Below are 27,295 nucleotides of genomic sequence, written 5' to 3'. Positions count from 1 at the left end.
AATTTCCAGGTAATTGATGCTAGGAGTTTTGTCAGCATCACTCTTCTATGAGCACTAACAAATAAACTGAGAATCCTATGGTTTTTCATCTACAAAAAAGAAACAATGACAGCTTCAAAGTCTACTTACAATAAGATTAAAAGGAAATAGGACTATGGTAGCAGGGGATGGCTGAGATTGTTCCTTTCAGGTACCTCAAACAATATGTAATCATTTAGATCAATATCAGTTATATAACATTTAAAAACACTGCATGATTAAATGATGTATCAATTAGGAATATTTTAGGCTATGAGGAGCAGAAAACATTACTTTGGTGGCTTAAATATTAGAAACTTACTTTTCCCCACATAATGGGAAGTCCAGATGCATGCAGTTGTTGTTTCTGGTTTAGTTAACTCCAGAGCCTTTGAATTCCCTTGATATTTCCCTCATGGACACAGGTTGGCTGCTACAGTTTCAACCATAAGGTCACATTCCAGCTTCAAGAAAATAAAAAGGGAAAGAGGTGGAACTTATTGAAGAGTCCATCTCTAGACCAAAAGCCTGCGTGTGATCATTCAGACCCGACCATAGGCAATTGCAAGGCTTTGCCCGACAGACGTCACAGTGAAAAGCTGCCGTCCCCACACCAGACTTGGTTACAGCCACTGCACTGCAGATTTCTGGAGAGTTGCACTCAAGGAAGCCCACCTCCACTCCACCCATCTGAGCCAGCCATGCTCATACACATATCAGCATATATACATCTAGCCCAAGCATTTCTCTTCAGACGCCACCTTATCAGAGGCCTTGGCTGAGGCACTTTGGACACCTCCACCAAGACCTCATTACCAGGGAACTTGACTAAGGCATTTTCTTCATGCTCAATCAGTACTTTTCTACTCCTTAGCCTTCCTCCTCCCCCTCTATCAGACCGTGAAAAGGCACAAGCCCTCTGTTCCAGGCTCCTCAGCAATAAAACATTTCCCCTCATCTGCACTGCATGCATCTCACCCTTGCCAGGTGTTGCTCCATAGGAAAAAAAATGGAGCACTAGGGAGCCAGTGCCACTTTTTGCCTCTTGCTTGCACTGCCGCAATAAATAAATAAAGACTTGACCGATACTTTCAGTTTGGCTCATTGTCTTAATTGACCACCTCAACACCTGGCAGCCTGTCACCTACATCAGAAAAATACATCTTCCCAGAGACCATACAGCAGACTGCTACCATCTTATTAGCCTGAACTGAGATACACATGGGCATTCTGAGTAGTGTCTACAAAGAGAAAGCAGTTGGTGAACAAACCATCAGTGCTTGTCATAATTTGGAAATGAGTTCTATGCGGAAAATATAAGCTCAGGAGTTCAGAAAAGAGAGAAGTTTGCTATGAGCTACAAGGAAATGATTTCATAAAGGAGATTAAACTTTAAACTGTGCTCTAAAAGATAGATAAGGTTTGGAGATGAGAGGGCATGACAGATGGGCTAAACAGACTAAGGAAAGGTTTTGTGGAAGAAATGAGCTCCTAGGACAGAGAAAGGAACATCCCGCTCTTCTGAAAATAGGAGAAAGAGTGTTTTAATTCAGGAAATAGAACACAGTTGCCCATCAGGGGGATGGGGAAGCCACTCCTATGGGAGAATCTTTAGCACATCTAGTGCTAGCAAGTAAACTAAGAAATGCCTATTAAACAATTGCTATTGTCTCGCCAAACATGTCAGTAAACATTTATGCCAAACAAGTGGCCTTAATACATGCCAATTACACTCTGGAAAAAGCAAGTGAAAAATTCCTTGTGCAAAAAAAGGAAGAAACCACCATCCTGCAACTAGCTCTGCTTTAACTCCCACTGAGATCCACAGGGTATCCACGTTCATGGAACCAAAGCAGCATATGGCCCTAAAAATATAAGCCTCTGATCTTACAATTAACAGAGTAATCTTAAAATTAAAGCATCAAATCAAAAACACTTCTGAATAACAACAGTTTAAGTTAATGGTTTCTTTCTGTTTGTTTTAGGCTTTCTTGTGTGGGAAGAGAGAGAGAGGCACTGGTCAAAGGGAAAATGTATTCAATAATTGCAGCAGATAAGATCAAAGCAAAATTTTCTCTATATTCCCTAAAAGGCATGTTTCTCCTGTTCTTTAATTGGAAGCAAAGGTCTAAACAAGCAGTGGAAATAAAACCAGTGAGAGGGGCTCTTTCACATCTCTAATTATACCTCCTATGCAGTAACAGGCAATTGGACACCAAAAGCTCGGGGACCAAGACCTTTCCTGCTATGTCCAAGTAAGCTACACCAGAAGGAAATCTATAGTCAAAGTCCCCCTTCAAGATAGTTCCCAATAGTCTCATTTTAAAAGTAGATCCTTTTTCTTATCTGACCCTAATTGTTAATTAGCTATTCCTTCTTATTAATCTACCCAAGTGACTGTTTCTGAATATTAAAATGTGGGATTCTTTCATCATGCAATTATGCTGGACATGGAAGGAAATAACAAACTGTAAACTTACAACTGTAACCTCCTAAAAGTTAAGAGAATCACAATGGCCCACTGAAATAGGAGACATTTTAATTAATATGCCTCCCTGTGGCTTTGCCTTTCTTCTTGTATGCTCAGCTGGAGTAATTAGAGCAAATCCTGAGGGGCGCCTACCCCAGAAGGCTCACTCAGCCCTCTCCAGCTGAGTCTCACTCTTTGTTGGCAACTGTCTCCATTGAGGAAGACTCAGCCTGAGCTGTGTAATGTACAACTGCTCTAGGGAATAATCCCTCCCGAGAGCCACCAGGAAGTAGCCTGTTCAAAAAGCAAAAAATTTAAAAATTTAAACCCTATTCACTTTAAAGGAAAAAACGAGAAACAATCTTTTAAGAAAGATACCTTCCAAACTATTAACGTCTGATACAACTTCCTCTTTAGAGATTTCTCCTTCTTTAACCACGTTTTAAAGTATAGTTTACAATAGCATAAAATTTACCCATTTGGAGTATACAGATGAAGTCAGTTTTAGTGAATTTACACAGTTGTGTAACCATCAACACACTCAAGCTTCAGAACACTTTCATCACCCCCAAAATCCCTTGTGTCCCTTTGCCGTCAATTCCTGCTCCCAATCCCAGCCCCAGGCAACCTGCTGTCTCTACAGTTTTGCCTGTTCTAGCAATTTCATACAAATGCAATCACACAGTACATATTCTTTTGTGTGGCTTCTTCCACTTAGCATATTTTTGACATTTATCCATGTTGTTACATGTATAAGTAGTTCACTCCTTTTTATTGCTGAATGGCACTCCACTGTATAGATATACCACATTTTGTTTATCTATTCCCCAGTTGATGGACATTTGGATTGCTTCCAAATATTTGGAGATATTGAGCCTAACAAACATTTGGATACAAGTCTTTTCATTTCTCTTGGGCAGATACCTGGAAAATAAATTTCTTGGTCATTTGGTAAATATAAGTTCAACTTTTTAGGAACGTGCCAGGCAATTTTTCAAAGGGGAGTGTATCATTTTCCACTTCCATCAGCAACACATGAGAGTTCTGGTTTCTATGCAACCTCAGGAACAGTATTCTCAATCTTTCTTGATTACATATATTTTAGAGGTGTGTAGTATATTCTCAATGGGATTTTAGTCTGCATTTTCCTAAGGACTAACAATGTTGAACACCTTTTCATGTGCTTATTTGCTATTCATAGATCTTTTTTGAAGGTTCTATTCAAAATTTTACCCATTTTTTAATTGTGTTGTGTGCTTTCAGACTATTTACTGTAAGAGGTTTTTTTCATATTCTGAACACAAGTCCTTTATCAGATAAATAATTTGCAAATATTTTCTGCAATTCCTTTTACTTGTCTTTGTCTTTTCAGTTTCTCAGTGCTATCTTTTGAAAAGCAAACATTTTAATTTATCTTTTGGTGTTCGTATTTTTTGTGTCCTATCTAAGAAATTCAAAGTCACAAATATTTTCTCCCCTGTTTATTTCTAGTTACATGATAATTTCAGCTCTTACATTTAGATCTATGATCCATTTTGAGTAGAACTTTGTGTTATGGTATGAAGTAAGGGTCCAGGGGTTTTATGTTTTTGCTTTTGTTTTGCATAGAGACACCCGATTGTTCCAGCACCATTTGTTGAATAGACTCTCTAACTCCACTGAGTTACCTTGCAAGTCTCAAAAATCAAGGGACCATGTATGGGTTTATTTCTGGACTCTGTTCTGTTCCACAGATCTACGGTCTAATGCTAATACCACACTGTCTTGATTACTGTAGCTTCACAGTAAGCTTTGAAAATCAGGTAGCACAAATCCTTCAACATTGTCTTTTCAAAATTGTTCTGTTTATTGTAGGTACTTTGAATTTCCATTTAAATTTTAGGATTGACTTGTCGATTTATATTTAAAAGCCTGCTGGGAATTTGACAGGGATTATGTTGAATCTATAGATCAATTTGAGAAGAGAATTGCCATTTTAACTAAACTGATCTTCAAATCCATGACCATAGTTTATCTTTCCGCTTATTTAGCTCTTCATTACTTTCTCTCAGCAACGTCTTACGATTTTCAGCATACAGTTTTTTCTCCCTTTTGTTAAATTTATGCCTAAGTATTTTATTCTGTTTGATTCCATAGTAAACAATATTATTGTCTTAATTTTAATTTTGGATTGTGAATTGCCAATAAATAGGAAAATAACAGTTGATTTTTAGATACTGATCTTGTAACTTGTGACCTTCCTAAACTTGTTTAGTACTTCTAGTAGCTTTTTGACAGATATTCCCTACATACAAATCAGATCATCTGTGAATAAAAATAATTTTACTTCTTACCTTACAATCTGTATGCCTTTAATTTCTTATTCTTGCCTTATTGCAAGAATAAGAAGTTAAAGAGTAGAATCTCCAGAGCAGTGTTGAATAAAAGAGGCAAGAGCAGATATTCTTTTAAATCTTTAAGGAGAAAAAGCATTCAAGCTTTTAATATTAAGCATGTTGTTAGCTGTAGCTCTTTATCAGGGTAAGGAAATCTTCAACTATTCCTAACTTGTTGAGAACTTTTATCAAGAATGCATGTTGGATATTTTAAAAAAACACTTTATGTCTACTGAGAGAATCACATGGTTTTTGTCCTTTTTTCTATTAACATATTATTTCACCCAAATTGATTTTTGGATAATAAATCAACTTTGCAATGTAAGGCACTTAGAAGTTACCACTCCACCATAACAACAAGTAAAAAGATGAACGAGTTGAAAGATCAGCTCTTCTTAGATCCGTCAGAGAAGTGAGACAACAGGACAAACTGCTGCTCCAAAAATTGGAGAGACAGACAGGCAGATACAGAGAATCGGAACCTACTGGAGCAGAAACATCCATAGAAACCAATACCGGGGTAGGAAAACTTGAACTGTAATTGACAACTGCTGGAGGCTCAGTGTGCAAAAGTCTGAGAGATAAAAACTCCAGGGGGACCCAGTCATGGGGTGGGAGGCACACTTCTAAGTTTTACCTCTAAGAGCTTCACCCTGTTCTCGCGGTGACTATCGGAGAGAAACCCTCTTGTGCTTGCAGCATGGGAAGGGAAAAAGGAATCATTTTGAAATACACTAGACCATTCTGTTTTCCTTAACAAGGCCTGCCTTCAGGAGAAACAATTTTACCAGAGCCTAACCTACCTGTGAGAAGAGAAGCCTCAAACTCCAGCTCCCTCTAGCCATCCCATCCCACCTAAATGGTGGGGGAGGGGGGCGGGGTGCACTAGGAAGCACTGTGGGAGGTCACAATCCAGGGACACAGGCTCACCAAAAGACTGAACCCGAATCACAGGACTGTAGAATATTTCCCCTCTCCCCACACTTTATCACTGCATTAAAGCCCTACGTACCATGGTTTCCTTTTACCCGGTATATCATAGGCACTTGCACAAAAAATTAAAAGGCATACTAAATGGCAAAAAGCACAGTTTGAAGATACTGGAAATGCATCAGAACCAGAGTCAGATGCAGCAGGAATGTTGGAATTAACAGAAATTTTTAAACCTGTGGTTAATGTACTAAGAGCTTTAATGGAAGTAGACGATATGCAAGAATAGATGAATAATGAAAGCAGAGAGATGGAAATTCTAAGAAAGAATAAACAAGAGATGCTTAAGATCAAAAACACTGTAACAGAAATGAAGAATGCCTTAGATGTGCTCATTAGTACACTGGACATAGCAACTAATTTTCTGAAGAAAGAATCTCTCAGCTTGAGGGTATGACAATAGAAACTTCCAAAACTGAAAAGCAAAGAGAAAAAAAAAAAAAGACTGAAAAAAGAACAGAAAAGAAATCCCCCAAACTGTGGGACGATTACAAAAGGTATAACATAACACATAATGAGAATAACTAAAGGAGAAGGAAGAGATAAATCAACCTACATTCCTAAAATAAGTACCATTTGTTCATGGTGATAATCCTTTTTACATGTTGCTAGACTCAGGCTGCTATTATTCTGTTAAGGATGATTGCTTCTATGTTCATGAGAGATATTGGTCTATGGTTTTCTTTTCTTCGGATGTCTTTGTCTAGCTTTGGTATTAGGGTAACACTGGCTTAATTAAATGAATTAGGAAGAAGGTCTCTTGCATCTATTCTCTGAAAGAGTTTGTGCAGGATTAGTATTGTATTTTCCTTAAATATCTTACAGAATTCCCTGGTTGAACCATCTACGCCTGGATACTTCTTCATGGGAAAATATTCTTTTGATGATTCAACTAAATCATTGGGGAACTATGATATATGCATTGCAGCTCCATAGCTGTCTTTCGGGAAGCATAAATTCCTATTTTCATGGAGTTCACACAAGTCAATCATGCCATAATAAAGAGTACTATTTGATTATATACAGGCACAATGGTGGACAAAGCACTGGGCTGAGACTTGTATTCAAATTCAGCTTCTGTCTTTACTTGGTAGTTGGGCCTCAGTACTCAGGCATCCTAAGCCACAGTTTCCTCATTGTAAAATGAGAGAGTAGAAGGTTTCTAAGATCCTTTCAGTACTTAACTAACTTGGTCTATGATGAAAGCGTCAAAATGAACTTTATCGCAAATGACAATCTGAGAAAAATTTTTATAACTCATAGCACAGACAAAATGTTATTCCTAATTTATAAGGAAATCCTAAAAATCAAGAAGAATAAACTCAAAAAGCAATAGAAAAAGAAAATCCAGTTGCCATTTAAGGACAAGTGGTCCTAAAATACATGAAAAGTTGTTCAAAATCAAAATCAACTATCTACTAACAATAACCAAATAGATAACATAATTTTAAAAAGATAAACATTTAAATAGTAATGAAAGATGTAAAATATCTAGGAATTCATCGAATTGATTTTGTGGAACTACAAAACACTGCTGAAAGAAATTAGAGAAGGGCTAAATAAATACTCACAGACTGACAATCTGAGAAATGCTAAAATGTCAATTACCCCCAAATTTATCCATACATTCAGGGCAATCCAAATCAAAATTCCAGTTGGGATTTTCCATACATTCTAAACTTTACATGGAAATGCAAAGGACCTAGAAGAGCAATACAATCTTGAAGAAGAATAAAACTGGAGAGTTTACACAACCAGGTGTCAATATTTAAAAAAAAAACTACGATAATTTTTTATTGAAATATAGTTGATTTACAATATTACGTTAGTTTCAGGTTACAACATAGTGATTCAACATTAAAATACATTACAAAATGATCACCATGAGTCTAGCAGCCATCTGTCCCCATGCAAAGTTATCACAGTACTATTAACTACATTCCTTATGCTGTATAGCATACCCCTGTGTCTTATTTATTTTATAACTGCAAGTCTGTACCTCCTGATTCCCTTCACTGATTTTGCCCATCCATCCACTGGCCTCCCCTCTAGCAGTCACCCACTTGTTTTCTGTATCTGTTTCTGTTTTGTTTTGTATATTCATTTTGTTTTTTAGATTCCACGTACATGTGAGATAATACAGTATTTGTCATTCTCTGTCTGACTTATTTCACTTAGGAAAATACCCTCTAGATCCATCCCTGTTGTCACAAATGGTAAGACTGTATTCTTTTTTATGGCTGAGTAATATTCCATTGTGTGTGTATATGTATGTATATCACATCTTCTTTATCCATTCATGTATCAGTGAACACTCAGGTTGATTCCATATCTTGGCTATTGTAAATAATGCTGCAATGAACATGGGGTGCATATATCTTTTCAACTTAAAAAAATACAATAATTACAGCTATGTGCTGTGTGTGCTGATGGAACAGAATGAAGAGTCCAGAAATAGACCCACACATATATGGTCACCTGTAAACTCCAAAAATTATTTAATATGCTCTCTTGGCAAAGCTGTGGGGAAGCACAAACTAACATTGTTTTCAGGAATGCAAAATGTTGCAACCCATAGGAAGCACTGCATCTACACTTTGACAATCTCACTCTGGAACTGCATACACATACCTGCATACATATGAAGTAACGTATATACAATATTAATCTTCAGGACATTACCTGAAATAGGAAAAGATTTAAATGACCCAAGTGTCCAGCAATAGGGGACTAGTTGAAAAAATATTTTCCCTTCATGCAACAGAATTCTATGTAACTGTAAAATAAATAAAGTCCTACATATTAATATGTACTGGGTGAAATGTTATACAACTATAAAAAATACAAAATTATTAAAAAAAAGAGAGAGAGAGAGAGGGAGAGAAGGGGGGATGCTGGTGTACAGACCTCCAGGATACATTATTAAGTGGAAAATATGTGGTAAAACAATGAATATGGAATACAATGTTTTGAGTAAAGAAAGCAGGAAAATAAGAACGTATATTCACATTTTTTTTCTATGTGTATAATAAAACACTGGAAGTACAAACAAGAAACTAATAAAAATTGTTAACCACAAGGTTGGGAGGGAGGGGAATAAAGCAGATGAAAGAAAGCTCAATATTAATTCTTTGGGAATTATTTTGAATTTTGAACCATGTAAATGTTTTACTTATTTTTTAAAAAGAAGTACTGCTAATGAAATTCAGCAGGGAAAAAAAATGAAGGTTTATACCAGCTGAGAAATGATTTACAGAAGAAACAAGATTTCATATGACTTTCATATGGCCTGATTTGGGACACCTACTTTCCTATTTCCACAAGGGATGGGAACTTCACTTTGAAATATTATTACTTGATCAAAACATTCAGTTGAACATCATGTTGCTTGCTTAATTCAGCATAGTGGTCTGGAAAGGGAGGGAGAGAAACAGGAATGGGGTGGGAAGGATTTCACAGGGGCTTCAACTGCATCTACATTTTCTTTCTTTTAAAAATATATATACTTATTATATAATAAAAGACATGGAGCAAAAGTGGCAAAATGCAGAGATTTGACAAACCTGGGTGGTAAGGGGGAAAAAAATTGCAATTGTGTCCTTTTATTGAAAACACCAGGGGACTCTGAGAAGAACAAGAGAATTTATTTAAAACAAAGCATTTCCTTATTTTCTGTGGACACGCCATACAGGGAAGAATAAACATGTTTGAAGCCAAAATCACAGGCTCTGGCTCATCAAGAAAACACAATATAAAGCCCCCTAAGTTCGCTAAGCTGTGAGTGTTCAGAACAGAGCAACACCTGGCCTGCATGAGCGCCCCGCTGCTGCGAGTGGGGCCAAGGCCAGGACATCACGTCAGAATTCAGGCGAGGGCATCAATTCATAAACACCCAGAAGCCTATTGTTCTTGTAATTCCTGCAGGCAATGAGCACAGTTACCAAATTAAAAACTAGACCAAGTAACCATGAAACCTTCAGAGGCAACATTTTGTTCATACTTCATGATTTCTTTTTAGGGAAATGCACAAGGTCTAGTGACACAAGCTGTTTATTCTCCTCATTAGCCTTTTGGGTTTCAGCATGTGTGGCTTTTCTTAAGCTTTTCTCACTGCTAAACTCAGTCAAATTCATACTCACAGAGGAAGTCAGATTCCAGCTCTACAGCTCAACAGCAGACCTCCAAGCTACCCAAATCCATGGGGTAATCAAAAACATTCTGCTGGCTGCTATATGACTTTTATCTTTTCTCCTACAAATAGCTGTAGCAGGATTAATGTCAACAACACACACTCCCCCCACAGGCTTAGCCTATTTAACTGCAATTACTCTCCTGAGCGAGACCCTTTTTGTCATTTGGCAAAGGTGAAGAGAGAGAACAGAGGGTGAAGAGAACAGACTATTAATATAAACAATTACCTTATTTTATTCAACACTTTGAAAGTTTCAAAGCATTTTCATATATTTGATCCTTATAACTATGAGGAGGCAGGGCATTTTACATTCCCATTTCACAGATGAGAAAGCTGAGGCTCAGGGAAATCAAGGGGCTACACCTATATCTTCTGCATTTATTCCAGACTTCCCACTATGCAAGCTGTCTGGCAGGCTTAAGCCCAAACACTGATGACATGGTTTTACAATTCCTTTCCATCCATAAGCTGCAAATCCTCCCATAATCAGGGTTGCCAGTGTATCTCATTCCTATGGATATTTTGGAGACCAGTCTCCCCAAACCTCTCTCCCCCTTCTTTTACCTGCCCTAGATCTGAATTTCTACCATTAAAGGTCAGTCCTCTGGCTAAAGAACTGGACTTGACCATGTAAGCAAATTTTTCGCAGTACTTCCCCATGTGTTGTTACCAGCTTTAAAGTTGAGAGCCACTGCTTTCAGCAATGAAAACCCTGAGATGTTCTGAGTCAGAGACGAGAATCATCAAAGGATTATTTTAAGAAGATAACCGTGGAAGCAGTGTTTAGATTGTGCTGGAGTGGAAAGAAACCAGAATCTATGAGTCTGAGATTACTGCAGTAGGCCAGTTTGAGGAGCAGGATGGGAGGGAAGGGTAAATCTGGGAAGAGAAAGGAAAACTGCAAGGAGCACTACAAAAGTCACTATAAGTTCCTCTCTTCATCTTCTACAAAATGTCTATACTTTATTCCTTTCATGTCACTGAGGCTACGAGACCAAGTTGATTCTGTGAGCATATTACATCGTGCCACAGTTCAGCTCCTCTCCCCCTTGTGTGCTACTCTTCATACAAGGGGATTTAGCTATGGCTCAAGCAAGATGGCTTAATTAGTCTCCTGTGACTAAAATTGAGTTCCTTTGCTAATTCATTTAGATTCAAAGAAAAGGTAGTGAGCTTCCACTACTGATGTCCAAAGCATTTCAAATTCATTTTTAAAACTACAACCCTCCGTGCTTTTCGCGCACACCAGAGAAGTTCATGAGAGCAACACTTTACAAATCGTTTTGTGTGACTCAAATTTTGCTCCCTAGGAGTTGAAACCACAGCATGCATTACCTAGAAAGGCTCTCATTTGCATTTGTTTCCTTTATCCTTTCTCCTCATTTACCCCCCTTTTCTTTCCTGCCTCCTTTCTATCTATATATAAAACACATTCAAATGGTGGTCACTAGCTGTTCTTGGATGTTTTAAGTTTTTATCTTTCTCACAGCAAACAGTCAGAAATCACATGAGCCTGGAACTCAGAATGACTGAGTTCTATTTCCAGCTTTTCCACTGACTTGCTACTGGACCTTGAGTAATTCAACTCTCCCTTTGGAGCTCAGTTTCTTCCCCTGTAAAATGAGAAGACTGCACTAGTGGGTATCCAAGGTCCCTTCAATCCAAATATTCTACAATTCTAAGTTGAACACTCTGGATCCCAACAACATGAAAGTTTAAAATCTCTGGATCCAAATTACTCTTCGGTTCATTTAAGTTCAGAGCATTTAAAATGTCTCTCAGAATGTGCACTAGAGTCTTATGCTACAGCAGTGGAGCTATAATAAAGTTGGTTTAGCTACTTAACTGTCTGCCCACACATATTTCTCACTGCAACTTCTTTAATCAGGTCTAGCAAAACTAGATAAGGGAAAGGCATCTTAATGAAATAAGCAGTCATCTCAGCGTCCGGTCACATCAGAGAAGTGTTGCATGCCTTTTATTCACCACAGGTCTCTCTGTGGATAATTTTCCATCGCCTTCCTCCTCCTACCATCACACTCACCAAGAAACATGCAATGATGCAAGGACACATATGGCACTGCATTAGCAGTACTAAGATGAACGAGACATGTTCCTTGGCTTCCTAGGGCTAGCTAGAGAGATGAGGACGGTGAGAGAAGGAGGTGATTTAAGTTGCTATGAATATTAACAGTCAAAATTCAACTTTTCATCAAATTAAAAGCAGCAAAGAGTTTGGGTTTTGTTTGGTTTGGGTTTATTTATTTTTTTGCTTTGGCTTTTAAAAAAAATGCACAGATGTTGACCATATATAAGCAAAGAGTCATAACCTGATGCCCAAAGTTCTGAAAGCCCTGCTCATTTCCCAGTGATTAGACAGCACTCTTATTATCCCCTCATTCAAGATCCACCACAATATGGACCTACCATTCAGTCATTCATTCACGTCATAAATATTTACTAATTGCCTATTATGTGCCAGGCACTATGCAAGAAGCTAGGAATACAGTAGTCTCGTGAATGGGAAAGACACAGTCTTTGCCTTCACGATGCTTAAAATCTGTGGGGGTAAGGTGGATGAAAGATATTAATCAAATATGTACAGCAATAAAACATAATATATATTATACATATGTATTTTATACACATACACACACATATTTGGAAAAAAGTCAGGAGGTATATATGCTCAAATGCTAATGGTAGTAATTGCCAGGGGGTAAGATTATGTGCTTTTTTTCTTTTCTTACTTATAATGTCTTATATAGCCTCTGGTTTGTTTGGGGTTTTTTTTTGGCAAGCATTACACTTTTATAATAAGAAAAAAAGCCATTTCCACTGCAAAAATTCCATGTGTTTAAAGATTTATTGACATAGAAAAATGGCATACATTGCTAAAAATTAAAGTTGCAAAAAAGCATGTACAATAAGATTTCATTTTGATTATATAATGCAATAATAACAAACTAAAAACACTTATACCAAAATACTAATAGCAATTATCTTTCGTGGCATAATAGATCATTTTGTCTTTTATGCTTTTTTAAAATTATCCAAGCTTTCTACATTGAACATGTAGTAATTTTTACTTATCTTATCCTTGGAATCTCACCTCCTCTGGGAAACCTTCACAGACCATCTCCACCCTCAGCCCACACAATCTCACTCTGCTGAATACCTATACATTTTGTTGAATCTATTGCCACTTTAACACCAAGCGTGAGACACTGTTCATAATTATATTTCTTGTGAGGAAGGTACCAGGTATCTGAGCTCTTTCACCCACACTAGTATTTGATCATGGTCAGCAAACACTGGGAGCTTCAGTGATTGTCTCAAATCCTAGCAGCACACATCGCCACCAGTGTTCAGGGTTGGGCTGTGAGTTATGCAGGCAGTAGCACTGTCCCCGACAGCCTTCACACCTTGTTCCTAGCTCTCTCCAGAGGGCCGCTCATGTTCATCTCCTCACACAGAGGGCACCTCCAAGGGGTAGGAACTCATTTCTAAACTCTTGAGTTTTTCTGCTTCAACCCATCAAGGTTCACTGTGAAAAGGAGAACCAGCAGACAGAACGGAATGAAAGGCTCGTTACTATAGAACATAATTTATTACCCACAGGATTCCTGAGTCACTGCTGCTCGGCAAGAAAAGAGAGATTCAGAGAATCTTGAGTCTGGAAGGAAGGCAAGCAAGAAGATCAAGCTTATGGATGAAGAGATGGGGTACAGAGATGAGCGACATGCCCCAGGTCCTCCAACAAGGTGGTGATAGAGTCGCTTCCCCCACTGCAGCAAGCCTGAGAGATAAATTAAAATATGAAATACTCTGCACAGAATGAAGGGACACTAGCAGTAAAGGAAAGCTTTCACATTTGCCTCTGATTCTATACTGTCTGAATCTTTTACAAGCAGACTGCATAATATTTCTAAATTCATTATTAAAGCTCAAATCTAATAAAGATACACCTTTCTAAGATAAAAATATCTTACAAGCAACAATTTTTACTCATAGCATCAGGTCTCTGGACAGACCTAGGACTGCTTGTTTGGCCTCTTATCAAATTCCTGCCACACCCTCTAGCAGCAGAGCCTCCTGGTTAAGAAAATGGACTTCAGGATCAAAGAGGTTAAAGTTTGTATATAAACTTTAGCTTCTTACTAGCTGTGTGATTTGGGCAAGTTAATTACCCTCTTTGGGCCTCTGTTTCCTCAGCAGGAAAATGAAGATAATAATATTACATAGCTCAGGGGGTTACCCTAAGAATTAGACAAGATAGTGCATGAAAGTGCACAGAAAAGGGCCTGGAGCAGAGGAGCTGCTCACTTTGCCCACTGTTTTTTCATCACATTCCTTGAGGCTACTGTTGTTACTGTCACTACTCCCAGGCTGTTTTTCTGACACGTGACAGAAGCTCCTTCTCATGCAGCTGCTTTACTCAGGTGGCTATTGTTCCCTGGAACGGCCTCCCCTCCCCATTCTATCCATCAAAACCCTGAGTTTTCTTCCAAACTCAAGATTCACTACTCCAAAACTACCCCTAAGTCACTCTCACAAATAATCCCCCTTTCCAAATTAGGATAATTTATTGGGAGGGTGGCAATACAGTTAAATTAAATGAGCAAACACAGGGAGAGAACTTGAGGGAGAGGAAAGATCCTAAGCTTTGGTGTCAGAAGGCTCTGACTAAAAACTGCTAATCTGCCAACTACCAGCCGTGTGATCTGGAACAAACAAATCACCTTAAATTCTCTGAGCCTTCATTTCTTCAATCTGTTAAGTAAGCATCATAATCCCCTCAGCCATTCCTTCTGTCAGGAACAGCTCAATATAGAAGAGCATTAAGGATAAAAGCAAGTAAAAAAAAAGAACAGGGGGAAAAAGGAAGAATCAAGGGTAGACAAAAGGGTGGGGAGTGGGGAGTGCTAAGGGCTGATGAAGATGGACAGCGGCTGATGAGGGGAGCAGTGTGAGAACCACATGTCCATCATTAGGAGCAAAGACAGTCATGATTCCTAGGGACAGAGTCAGAGGGCTCATGCCGCAAGACTGATGAAGATAATAGTTTCTATCAGAAAGGAAAGCAGGTGAGCCTGGCATCAGGAAAGACCTGGAAAGGGGAGGAAAAGAACTTAGCTTTACAAGTATCAACAGATGATGTAGATGGGGTGCTTAGATACAAGCTATGTAACTATGGGCTGTTTCATATTGAATTCAGCTACCTAATGTTTGAGACACATTACAATGACAATAGTTTTGGGTTCCCTAGCACATTTCCCCCATCACTTATTTTTATAACAAATCATGCCATGTGTACCGCCCCCTCCCCCAGGATCACAGAGTTGGACAGATGACCCAGATGTGTCCAAGCAGACAGAGCAACTTGTTTCTAAGGTGCTCTGTTTGATGCTACTCAAAATACTTCACAATCAGCACAGCAAGGGCACCACCAGTCAGGATGAGCTCCTACCATGGTTAACCAGTACAACCAGTGTACTGGTTAACCAGTGGGCAACCAACTCTGCCCACTCCCCTGGGTATATGATGAGTCCAGCAGTGGACACATGACCAAATAGGGCCAAATGAATCCTTCTCTTGGAATGACAAACAGACCGGAGGAAAAAGAAGCAAAGTTTTTTACATTAGGGTAGCTAAGACATGAAACCTGAGATACGAAAGCAGAATGAAAACAAAGACAGGCAGAAATGAGAGATGAGCAAAGAGAAAACCCCAGTGAAGTTGTGTCCTGATTCCCAAGTCCCTGGGTCCTGCAGTTCTTTCTTTAATTCTGTGATCTCTACCATCATCCTTCCCAGTTACCTGAGCCAATCAACTCTATTTTTCCTTAAGCTTCTTCAAATTGGGTTTGTCACATACAATCAAGGGCTCTGAGTAAAACTCCTCTTCTCATTGAGGCAAACTTTAGCTGTGCACAAGAAGTGACCATGTACCAAATTAATTATGGTAGAAAGACCATAGAAGGAGAAAGGAGGGAAAGACCCTAAATCTGGGCATTGGCTCTGATGTGAAGAAAGCTCCACCCACAGCACATTTAGCCACTAGTGATAGTTACCGTTAAATAAGTATTTGCTGAAAATTATGCCTAGGAGTCCCCAGGATACCCCTCTGTGTCACAGCAACCCTGGCCCATGCTAACTTCCTCCCACTCCCCTCCCTGGCCCCAGGTCTCAGGTCTTCAGTCTGCTTCAAGTTAACAGGCACCTTCTTCTGTGCTATAATACCACCGTCCCCAGGTTGTTTCCAACAAGCAAATTGCACTGTGACAAGCTATTACTTCCTTAGCATTCCCCAGAAATGGAGGCTCTGGGCTTCGTACACAGTAAATACCCAAGGAATGTTTAGGTCACGAAAGTGCCCACTAAACACAGCGCAAAGCTCCTCAGTCTCCAGCCTGACCAGGCAGGAGAGTTGCCTCAGACCATGGTGTACAGGTCCAGCTTATACACATGCAAGCAAACAGCACTGGCTGAAGGGTCGAAATCCCTGGGGACCAGAGCTCAAATGACCAATATCCATGGGCTTATCAGACCCATATCTGGGTGACCTTGATCATGAACAGTGAGTAGGGAAAAGTCAGCTGAGGTTAGGAAAGTCTCAGTAGGTTTTAAGAAAAATTCCTAAAGCACAAATATTCAGAAATGCAGAGCTTAGGTAATGCCTATACAGAGAAGGCCTTCAGTTAATCCCACCTGTAAGACTTCATTTTAATGGTGAGGATCCCCAGTAAGACATCACTAGGTTTACAAGTGTTTGTGGCTTATTATAAGGCTGTGTATCAAGGGAAGCCAATAAGTCAGGAACATGTAGGATGGATGGCCCATGAGAAAGCAGGATGGCAGAAGCAGACACAGAACAGGAGGCTGGATATCAAACCCACGCTCTCACAGGTCACACAGATGTCTGATCAGCCTTCACCATGATCCCCTTGACTAGGGGAGCTTTTGGCCTTCCCCAAATAGACAAGGTCCATTCACTTTCCATTTATAAGCAATAACAGTAAGCATTCAATAAACGTTAGCCATGTGCCAGGCACTGTGCTTTGTATGCAATGAGTAAGGTAACACTTGTAAAAAGCTCGACACTGTGTTTAGACACTTAGTAAGGTCTTAATAAATGTCAGTTACCATCATCATTACCATTTTTAATCTTCATAGCAATTCCGTGAGTTAGGTACTATTTGTTATGGTTATTTTATAGATCAGGAATTAGAGGCTTAGAGAGATTGAGTGAGTTGTACAAATAATTAACGGAGGACCCAGGATTCTAAAACAGAACCTGGCTCAACAGCTCCTAAACATTATACTCCACTGCCTTCTTTCTGCTCAAAAGGAGTTTCAAACAACCCAGACAGAAGCCCCTGCCAGTAATTTTTATAGGATACAACTGTGTAAGTGTGACCTTGCTCCTTCCTATCCCCTACTCCAGAGATTCTCAAACATTACCTAGCAACAAAATCACCCAGAGAGCTTGTTAAAACACAGAGTTCTGGATCCTATCCCTAGAGTTTCTGATTCAGGAGGCTTAGCCCACCTAAGCCTAAGAATTTGCATTTTTATTTAACAAGTTCCCTGGTGATGCTGATGCTGCTGGTCTGGGCACCGCACTTTAGCAACACCTGCCCTACTCTGGCCCTCAACTCACGTGTCTGTCAATCAATGAAATGACCAAGTTGCCCAAAAAGCACTCCAGAGCTTCTTTAGGTATAAAGTAATGGTTACAACACACCCATCTCCCTCCTTTGGCTACACTCTGATTTCCTTGACTATTTAATTCATTCCACATGTAATTACCAAGCTCCTACTTTGTGCCAGTCACAGGCACTGGGAACACAGCCAACTTGGAGGAGTCTGCAGCAGATATTAACCAAATCAACACACAAAGTACACTAAATTTCAAACTGGACAAGGGCTGTGAAGAAAAAGAACTGTATTCTATGAGAAAAAAGCATGAGGGAAACAAGAGTGGAGATGTGTTGCATTTATCTTTCCAACATGCATTCTTCCCTGTTCCTTCCTTCCGTACCCCTTCCCCCACCCCACCCCATTCACACACACCAGCATGTTTTCCACACCATCCTGGGAGAATGCCTCAAAAACAGGGCTCCATGCCCAACCCCCAACCCAGGTCTTGCAGTCCCATAAAAGAGGGATGTGGAGTGGTCTCCAGAAAGGAGGTTGTGACCTCCAGTCTCCCAACCACGTGACAGAGTCAGTCCCCAGATGGGAAGAATGAGTTCAACAGTGTGTCACCAAGCTGAGTGGAGGGAGGGGCAGAAGAGAGCCAGAACCTAAGAGGTGCGGTTTTTAAGTCCCTAGACCCAGTCATGCCTGAAGCTCCAGATCCATCCCTAGGCTCCCTGGTTCAGAGACCAATGAACTCCTTTTTCTGCCTCATTTTCATTATTTTATCAGAAATAACCATTATAAGTATAGAAACCTAAATTATATTTGAGACCAATGCTTCTTTGAAGAACTAATATTTGAGCGGAGACCATAAGAATAAGCAAAAGGAGTAGCCAAGGGAAGAGCTGGAGGTCAAGGCTCAAGGCACAGAGAACAAGATACGCAAAGACCCTGAAGCGGGAAAGAGCTTTCTGAAGAAACTAAAAGCAGGCGTGGTGTGGGGGAACGAGAGTGGTGGGAGAGGTAGATGGGGTCAGATTAGGCAGGCTACGTAGCGCACCTCGTAACTCATTTTTTGTATATAATACATGACTATAAATCTACATTTAACAGCATGAGTTAAACTCAGATTACTTCAGCCAATGTTAATTCTCCTAGAAATCTTCTCTAACCTGAAATACAACTATCCCCACACCAAGCCACTCTACCTTGTCTCCTTGACTCTTTCAATATACACTTTGCTACTGCATTCAGCTGTTTCTTGGTCCAAATTCTTCTCATCCTCTGCTAGGAAAAAGTACACATCCTCTGGTAGCAGATGGCAGGGGACAGAATACTCAGGATAACACGGCTGTTCCAATAAATACGTTTACGGAAAGTGGCCGCCATGGGGCCAATTAGAGCCAATATCCAAATCTTAACTAGTAGCGGTAGCCGTATTCTCTGATCTGCCCTCACCTTTACGCAGCTCTGCTTCATTGCTTCTCTAGATCGGGTGTAAGGGGAATTTAAGGATGGTAGAAAACGTGGTTACTGAGTTCAAACACCTGCTCCCTCTAAGTAAAGGACGTTCAATATTCTCTCCTCCAGGCTTCCAAGGTCCCAAACATGTCCCTGACATATCAATTCTTTTAAACGGACCACTTTATTTCATTACAGAAGCACCAGTGGGGGCAGCGGTAGCACTAGATGCTTTTTATAGCCATTACTACATGTCAGGCACCAGAAGCCCCTACATCCCTTGTCTCACAAGCCTATGAAGTGGATGGTACAATTTTTCCCAAATTATAAAGAGGGAAATTGAGGCCATGAATGATAAATTTTTATGACAAAGGACACCCAGCAGGTAAAAGTAAGAAATAAGAATCAAACCCAAATGCAAAGAGAATGTCCATACCCACTGTGTTTTGTGAAATTCATTATCAAGAAACTGTGCTGATTGGTGTGCAAAGCAATTTAGATCAAGACAACAACTAGCCTGTAGGAATGTAAGCTCCAGATGAAATAAAACAAGTAAAGGACATACAGAGCGATAAGTAAAATGCTGGACAAATAAACACACTCTGTGTGGCCCATTTCTCCCTGGCTGGTCTAAACTTAGGGCTTAAGGGAAGCCCTATTCCTTCCAGCATTCTTCCCTTGTTGTCACACGGACACAGATATACTGCCCACCCCACCAATCATCCTCCCTAATAATCTAGCATCTGGCTACATACATTTTATTCCCCTAAAATCCTCTGTGAGCCTTTGACAATCCGCATTTCTTTTAAATGTCTACAGCCCCAAAAGCCAAGAAGAGAAACCACTACAGCTTGTCTTAGACATGTCATTTATCCTAAGAGTTTCGGCTCCAGCTCCTTTTTAACTGGGTAATGTGAGGCAAATTATTTAACCTCTCTGAACCTTAGTTCTTTCATCTGTGAAATTACCTTCCATATGGAGTTGCTCTGAGAATTACATGAAATAATTCATACACAGCATTTGGCATTGTGCCTGACACACAGTAAACACTTAATAAATTCCAGGTCCTATTGACCATATTATTATGTATTATCTGCTCCAAGAAAATATAATGTGTAAAAGTTAGAGTTTTCAAATAGATAAAGATTATTAACAATATTGAAAGAACCTTCCTTTTACAAGTATTTCCCATAGATAGAAAAATTTTAGATAGAAAATTTCCCTAGAGTGTTACAAACGGGAACTGGTCTATGCTGTTTCTACTCACAATACTTCTGACACCAAATGTGTGGGGGTTTTCCTCACACTAACCAGTTCTCCAACTCTCTAGACACAAAATGGGTGTCCTGCAATTCAATGCAATTCAATTCTGACACTAACCACCCAGTTAGCACAGACTCCACAGGTTTAAGGGCTCAGTCCCTGGAGTCTACCCCCACTTCAGATGCAGTTGCAAGGACTGGGTGCTCTGGGTACCCACACTTCTGTCCCTTGGGCTACAAAGCTGAGGGTTCCCACAAAGCCCCCTTTCAGGTTCAGTAGTCTGCTAGAAGAGCTCACAGAACTCAGGGAAACACTTTACTTACATTTACTGGTTTATAATAAAGGATACAACTCAGAAACAGTCAGATGGAAGAGATGCATAGGGGTGGGTGGACGCAGAGCTTCCATGCCCTCTCCGCATGCACCACCCTCCTAGTACCTCAACGTGTTCACCAACACAGAAGCTCTCCAAACTCTGTTGTTTAGCAGTTTTATGAAAGTTTCATTTCATAAGCACAATTGATTAAATCATTGGCCATTGGTGACCACTGGTGACTGATTCAAATCCCAACCCCCTCCCCTCCCTGAAGGTTGGGGGTTGGACTGAAAGTTGCAACCCTCTAATTACGCCTTGGTCTTTCTGGTGACCAACCCCCAACCTGAAGCTCTCTGGGGTCCCCAGCCATCAGTCATTTTGTTAGGAGACAAAAGATACTCTGATCACTCCACAGATAATAAGGGTTTTAGGAGCTATGTGCCAGGAATCTGAAAGAAAGACCAAATATTTCTTACCGTATCACACTTGGGTACCTAAAAGCTGACAGCACAGTCTCAAAAAACGTCAGTGGGGTAAGGGGAAGTACGTTTGAATTATAGTGTTTAATAACCCTATGTCCACAAATAATTTCTAGAAGTGATAAGAATATTAACAAAAAAGACCCACCCATTTCTCTCTCTAGATATCAAACCAGCTAACAGATATTCCCTAACAATTCAGCATGCAAGAGAATGACAGAACACAAAATCTTCTACCCTGGAAGCAACTGGAGAGCTGGCCTGTTAGTAGCTGGGCATCACCCAGTTTTGAGAGGCGAGAATGCGTTTATTACAAGACAATGAGAAGGACGAGGGTTATGTAACCAACCATACAATATTAGCTAGATCACATAACCTTTATGGACTTCACTTTTCTTGCTGATGAAATGAGATAATTGTACATGGATGATTTTCAGGCCCCTTTTGCTTTCAAATGCAATAACCCTATTTTTTTTTTAAGAAAAAACTATTTTATTAGCTCTTTAAATGTGAATTGATAAACAGTTGCAGAAACAGAAGTTTATAAAATTTATTTTTACTTGATCAACTATCCTAACACGAAAATCCATTTCATGGTAGTTTTTTTTTTAATTGTAGTATAGTTGCTTTACAATACTATGTGAGTGTCTACTGTACAGCAAAGTGAATCAGCTATAAATATACATATATCCCCTCTATTTTGGATTTCCTTCCCATTTAGGTCACCTCAGAGCACTAAGTAGAGTTCCCTGTGCTATACAGCAGGTTCTCATTAGCTATCTATTTTATACATAGTATCAATAGTGTACATATGTCAATCCCAATCTCCGAGTTCATCCCACCTCTCCCTTTCTCCCTTGGTATCCATACATTTGTTCTCTACATCTGTCTCTATTTCTTCTTTGTAAATAAGATCCTCTATACCAATTTTTTCAGATTCCACATATATGCGTTAACATACAATATCTGTTTTTCTCTTTCTGACTTACTTCACTCTGTATGAGTCTCTAGGTCCATCCACGTCTCTACAAATGACCCAATTTCGTTCCTTTTTATGGCCTAGAAAGGCTACCATTGCCAGTGGAAATTAATATGGGGAACTTGTCTCAAATAACACTACTCTTCAAATGGAAAGCATGCTATTTTACTTCAACCTCTCACCATGTCCCTGACTGTTACCCAAACCAGGTAACAACTTGGTCTGCCAGACATGAAACCTGAACTGGGGACCGTGAGGAGCAGGCCCCAGAGGTGTGTGCCATCCTGACAGCCCCACTGATAGGCCCTGTACTTTTACATACAAAGGAGGATGGATCTTGTTTTCTCTCTCTCTCCAGTTTTATTGATAACTAAGTTCTGGGAAAGAGATATCCTCTTGAGGAGTCAAAGGCAGGTGGGCAGGTGTAACAGCCTTCCCTTAAGAAAACACCATACCTTGATAACATATACTTCTTCATATTAGAAAATCGCTGCATTTATTGGAGCAGTAGGTCAACAATGCACGCTACTCTCCAGGCAAGGGAGAATCCTGGCAGTAGGAGGTACGTACATGTGTGCTCATGGGTATCTGGGATATAAAAATCACCCTACCTTTCTTTATGTCACAGTCATAAAGACATTATCGACATTCAGAGTGATCTCATTATAGAGGAATTCATTCCATGTTTTATTGAGCCCAGGGAAGACAGGGATTTCCCTTTCTTTCTTTTTCTTTCTTCCTTCTTTCCTTCGTTTCTTTCTTTCCTTCCTTCCTTCCTTCTTTCTCTCTCTTTCCTTCCTGGCTGTGTTGTTTCTTTGTTGCTGCGCGCAGGCTTTCTCTAGTTGCAGCGAGCAGGGGCTACTCTTCATTGTGGTGCACGGGCTTCTCATCGCAGTGACTTCTCTTGCTGCGCAGCACAGGCTCTAGGTGCATGGGCTTCAGTAGTTGTGGAGCACAGGCTCAGTAGTTGTAGCTTGCAGGCTCTAGAGCACAGGCTCAGTAGTTGTGCCGCACGGGCTTAGTTGCTCCGCGGCATGTGGGATCTTCCTGGACCAGGGTTCGAGCCCGTGTCCCCTGCAATGGCAGGTGGATTCTTAACCATTGTGCCACCAGGAAAGTCCCAAGACAGGAATTTCTTAATCTGTTGAGTGGCAAAGAGTATAGGTGCTGCTGGAGAGAATTAATTTAATGGGAATGACTGAAAGAGTAATTAAAACTAGCAAATGTCCAGTGAAAATTCCTCCCAGTACCACACTGATAAATATAAGTGGAGCTCATTTTATACCACCAGACTTGGACACATGCATCAGTGTTCTGGATTGTAAGCAACAGAATGGACATTGATTAACTTAACCAAAAGCAACCATATTGTGGGGGGAGGGTGTCACAGATCCAACAGGAGCCTGGAGGAGCAGGTTTAGCACCATGCAGCAAGCAAGGGAATCCCAGGAGCCAAGAAGTAGGAAACACAGCAAGCTCATTGTTGCAGCTGGACCAGGATGCTGCTGCAGCTGCTCCCCATGATGAATGATGTCCAACTGTACTTTGTGTCCTTTAATCACTCACTCAAGAGAGAGAAAGAAACTGATTGCCAGGGCTAGGTCACTTGTCAGCCCCTAGGAGCAGAGGGCAGGAGGCTTTTTCAGATTCCATGGAGGCAGACAGGCACCTGAAAATTTACCATCCCAGCAACACCACATGAAATGAGAGAGGACAGTTCTCTCAACGGAAATCAGGGTATCATATCCTTGCTCGTGGCCAAAAGAAATAAAGAAGGAAAAAGAAGGCTATAAACAACAGCATGTATATGTGTTTGTGTTTCATTTAAGAAGGCTTTCAAGGTCATATGATATAATAAAGAAGACAATCTCAGTGCATAAAAGACCTCACCAGCCAAAAAGTACAATCTCAGGTACACTCTCACTACCTTAGATACCCAAGCTGTTGTGCATTCAGAAAGTCATTCCAACATGGTTATTATACCTGTGCTCCAGACAAGAATGTCCAAACACTTGCTTGCTGGACGAAACCCCACAAGTTCAGTGGGTTATTGTCCTTATTTCCTTCCTCATCTAAAGAAGGGTAAAAAATGCAGGAGATTCCACAGGTCTCACCAGGAGTTCCTAACTCTCAAATTCAATTACTTCGTATGTGCAGCTGCAGTTAACAAAAGCCTGTGGATTGAAGTAAGGCAAATACCCTCTCCTGAGCCAGGTTTTCAACGGTGAATCCAAATCAAATGATCTGAAGTTAGGAAGACTCATGCTCAGATCCAGGCACAAATGGGTGTTTGGCAGCAGCATACCCTTTGTAGATCAATGAGTAAACACTGCACCTTATGTGGGAGCTCTGCCAGCGTTTATTCTGAGATCTGCAGATGGCATCATGAGGGATGTCATTATGACCTATCATGTCAGCGTGAGTTGATATGCTTCAAAAACCATCTACTTCAAATCTTCCTACTTCACAGAACAATGAGGAGTAAGTTATAATAATAAAACGTGTAGGGAGTTATTACCTACGGTGGGCAATTTTCTTATTTTTTATAACCAATTTTCATTTTTTAATATAAAATGATCACAAGCTGTTCTTCCTAGTCCCTGAGGAGGGAGTCAGCCTACATGTTTTCAGTCAGTGATTACTAAACTATAAAAAAGTACCAACTTAATCTGGTGTGTTTTTGAACATCCAGAAACATCCACCCTGTTCTACTAACAGAACACACAACCAATTTGAATTGTTTAATATAAAGTATGTAATTCAGTAAGGCCTTAAAATATCACACTGCGGTTTCAAAAAGTTTGAGTTATGAAAAATTATTTGGGCACAGATGAGCAGACATGAAATGATGTTATACAAGTTTCTAGAGGGAGTCTCTGAACCTGTATGAGTTAGGTGAGGACATAAATTATAAAACTGAAGTCAATATTAAATGAGCCCCAGAAAGAACGATATGTGGGAAAAGCTGTGTACTGATGTTCCCTTCCCCAAAATAAAAGCACAGTGTTTCCAATGATGAACTAATAAATATTTCATTGTATGCAGAGGTGTCCCAACATTCACCAGATTCTCCCAGGAACTAACTAGATCACTCCTGCCTAACTAGTGATTAACATTTTGTTGTTCATCAATATCTTATATGTACTGAAGTGATTCCCTCCTAGCCTAAAAGAATTATGGCTATTTTTCCATAGTGCCTAAATTGGAAACTTGAATAATTCTGTATAGGAAGCACAATGCTAGACATTTTATGGGTGTTTAAAATCGTACATAGTGCCTGAGAGTCAAGAGAACTGGAATAGGGTTCTGATTCTGTTTCTAAAACAAGTCACTTAACCTCTCTGACCCTCTGTTTTCTCACTTTTAAAATTAGGTGTTAGACTACATGAATGATTTTCATAATTAAATATTTCTATTTATGAATTAAGATTCAGGGAAATTAATTAATTTATCAAAGTTCAAGGGGAATATTATTTATTACACACCTTTTCACTTCAAGTAGAAGCAGCAATTGAAAACTTTACCTTTACTTATTAAATGTTTACATCCATGTTCCTGTTTTTCTTGCTTTTCCTCCCACAGACTTCTTTGTAACACCAAAAGCCCTGCATAGATGCTAGATGGAATCTTTCCATTTCTCATGCATATCCAAGTGTTCATTCAACAACATGAATATATGAATATGAATACTGGTGTATATTCATATATATATACAGAACCCACAGCCCAGGAGGATCAAATGTGCGAAAAATTACTGCACAGCATGAGATGTGCTCTGATGGAAGAGGTAGAAATATTTCCCTTGGAGCACTGAGGAATGGTACCCATTCCAGATTTTACTGATTAAGAAAGCATTCACGGACAAAGAAATAAGTAAGCCAGGTTGAGATACTAAAGATGAGAAAGAATTAACAATTAAAGAGGCAAAGGAGGAATAGTCCAGGCAAAAGAAATAACCTGTGTTACACTCCAGAAGCAAAAGAGCATGGTAGAGTGAAGGAAAAGAAAGAAATTCTTCGTGCAAGAAATGAGGTTAAGGAGGTCTGCAAGCACCTGTCATCAATGGTGCACACGTGTGTATGTGTGTGTGTATTCATAATGTGATGGCTAATTTTATGTGTTGACTTGATAGGCTAAGAGATCCCCAGAGACCTAGTAAAACATTACATCTGGGTGCATCTCTGAGGGTGTCTCAAAAAGAGATAAGCATTAGCATCGGTAGACTGAGAAAAGCAGATGACCCACATCAACTCTGCTGAGGGTTTAAGTAGAACAAAAAGGCAAAGGAATGGAGAATTCACTCTCTCTGCTTGAACTGAAACATCCACCTTCCCCTGCCCTCATTCTTCAGTGCCTCTGGTTCTCAAGCTCTTGGGCTCAAGCTGAGACTTACACCATCAGGCCCCTGAGTCTCAGGCCTTCAGGATCAGACTGAATTACACCACCATTTTCCTGGTTCTTCAGCTTGCAGAGAGCACCTCCATAACCATATGAGCCAATTCCTATAATAAATCTCCTCTTATATATCTACATATATCCTATTAGCTCTGTTCTCTGGAGAACCATGCTCGCTCTCTCTCTCTCTCCCTCTCCCTCTCCCCCTCTCTCTCTCTCTCTCTCTCTATATATATATATATAGAGAGAGAGAGAGGGAGGGGGAGAGGGAGAGGGAGAGAGAGAGAGGAGAGAGAGACACACACACATATATATGTATATATATGTTACATATATAGTTACATACATACATACGGTTTAAGAAGGAGACTAACAGTGACTGAATTGGTATTTTAGGAAGATCACTCTGGCTGCAGCACAATGAATAAATTTCAAGAGAGTAACACTGAAGGCACAGAAACCAGACAGAAAGCAGCTGCAACAATCCAGTTGAGAAACAATGGTGGCCTGGGCAAGGAAGGATAACAATGATAGAGACAGAGAAACGTGAATGAAACAATTAAAAAAAAAAAAGTAGCATGGAGCATCAATAGAACTTGATGACCAAGTAGATGTGGGGGGATTAAGGAGATGGAAGAGTCAAGGTTGACACTTAATTTTCTTACCAACGCAATTATTTGATGGTGGTGTCATTCATTATATAATGTGGAAGAT

The 27,295-nt window shown here is 39.9% G+C and overlaps 1 long non-coding RNA gene across 1 annotated transcript in view; it reads right to left on the bottom strand.

Moving 5' to 3' along the window:
- LOC309966864 overlaps positions 1-27,295 on the bottom strand; it is a 232,960-nt gene that overhangs the window by 145,008 nt on the left and 60,657 nt on the right. The window contains exon 3 of the long non-coding RNA XR_014326485.1: positions 341-482. This is a non-coding gene — a long non-coding RNA (uncharacterized lncRNA). The remainder of the gene's footprint in view (positions 1-340; positions 483-27,295) is intronic.

Source organism: Leucopleurus acutus, assembly GCF_964270905.1.
Source record: "Leucopleurus acutus genome assembly, chromosome: 10".
NCBI lineage: Eukaryota > Metazoa > Chordata > Mammalia > Artiodactyla > Delphinidae > Leucopleurus > Leucopleurus acutus.
This window is presented reverse-complemented; position numbering and strand designations above follow the sequence as displayed.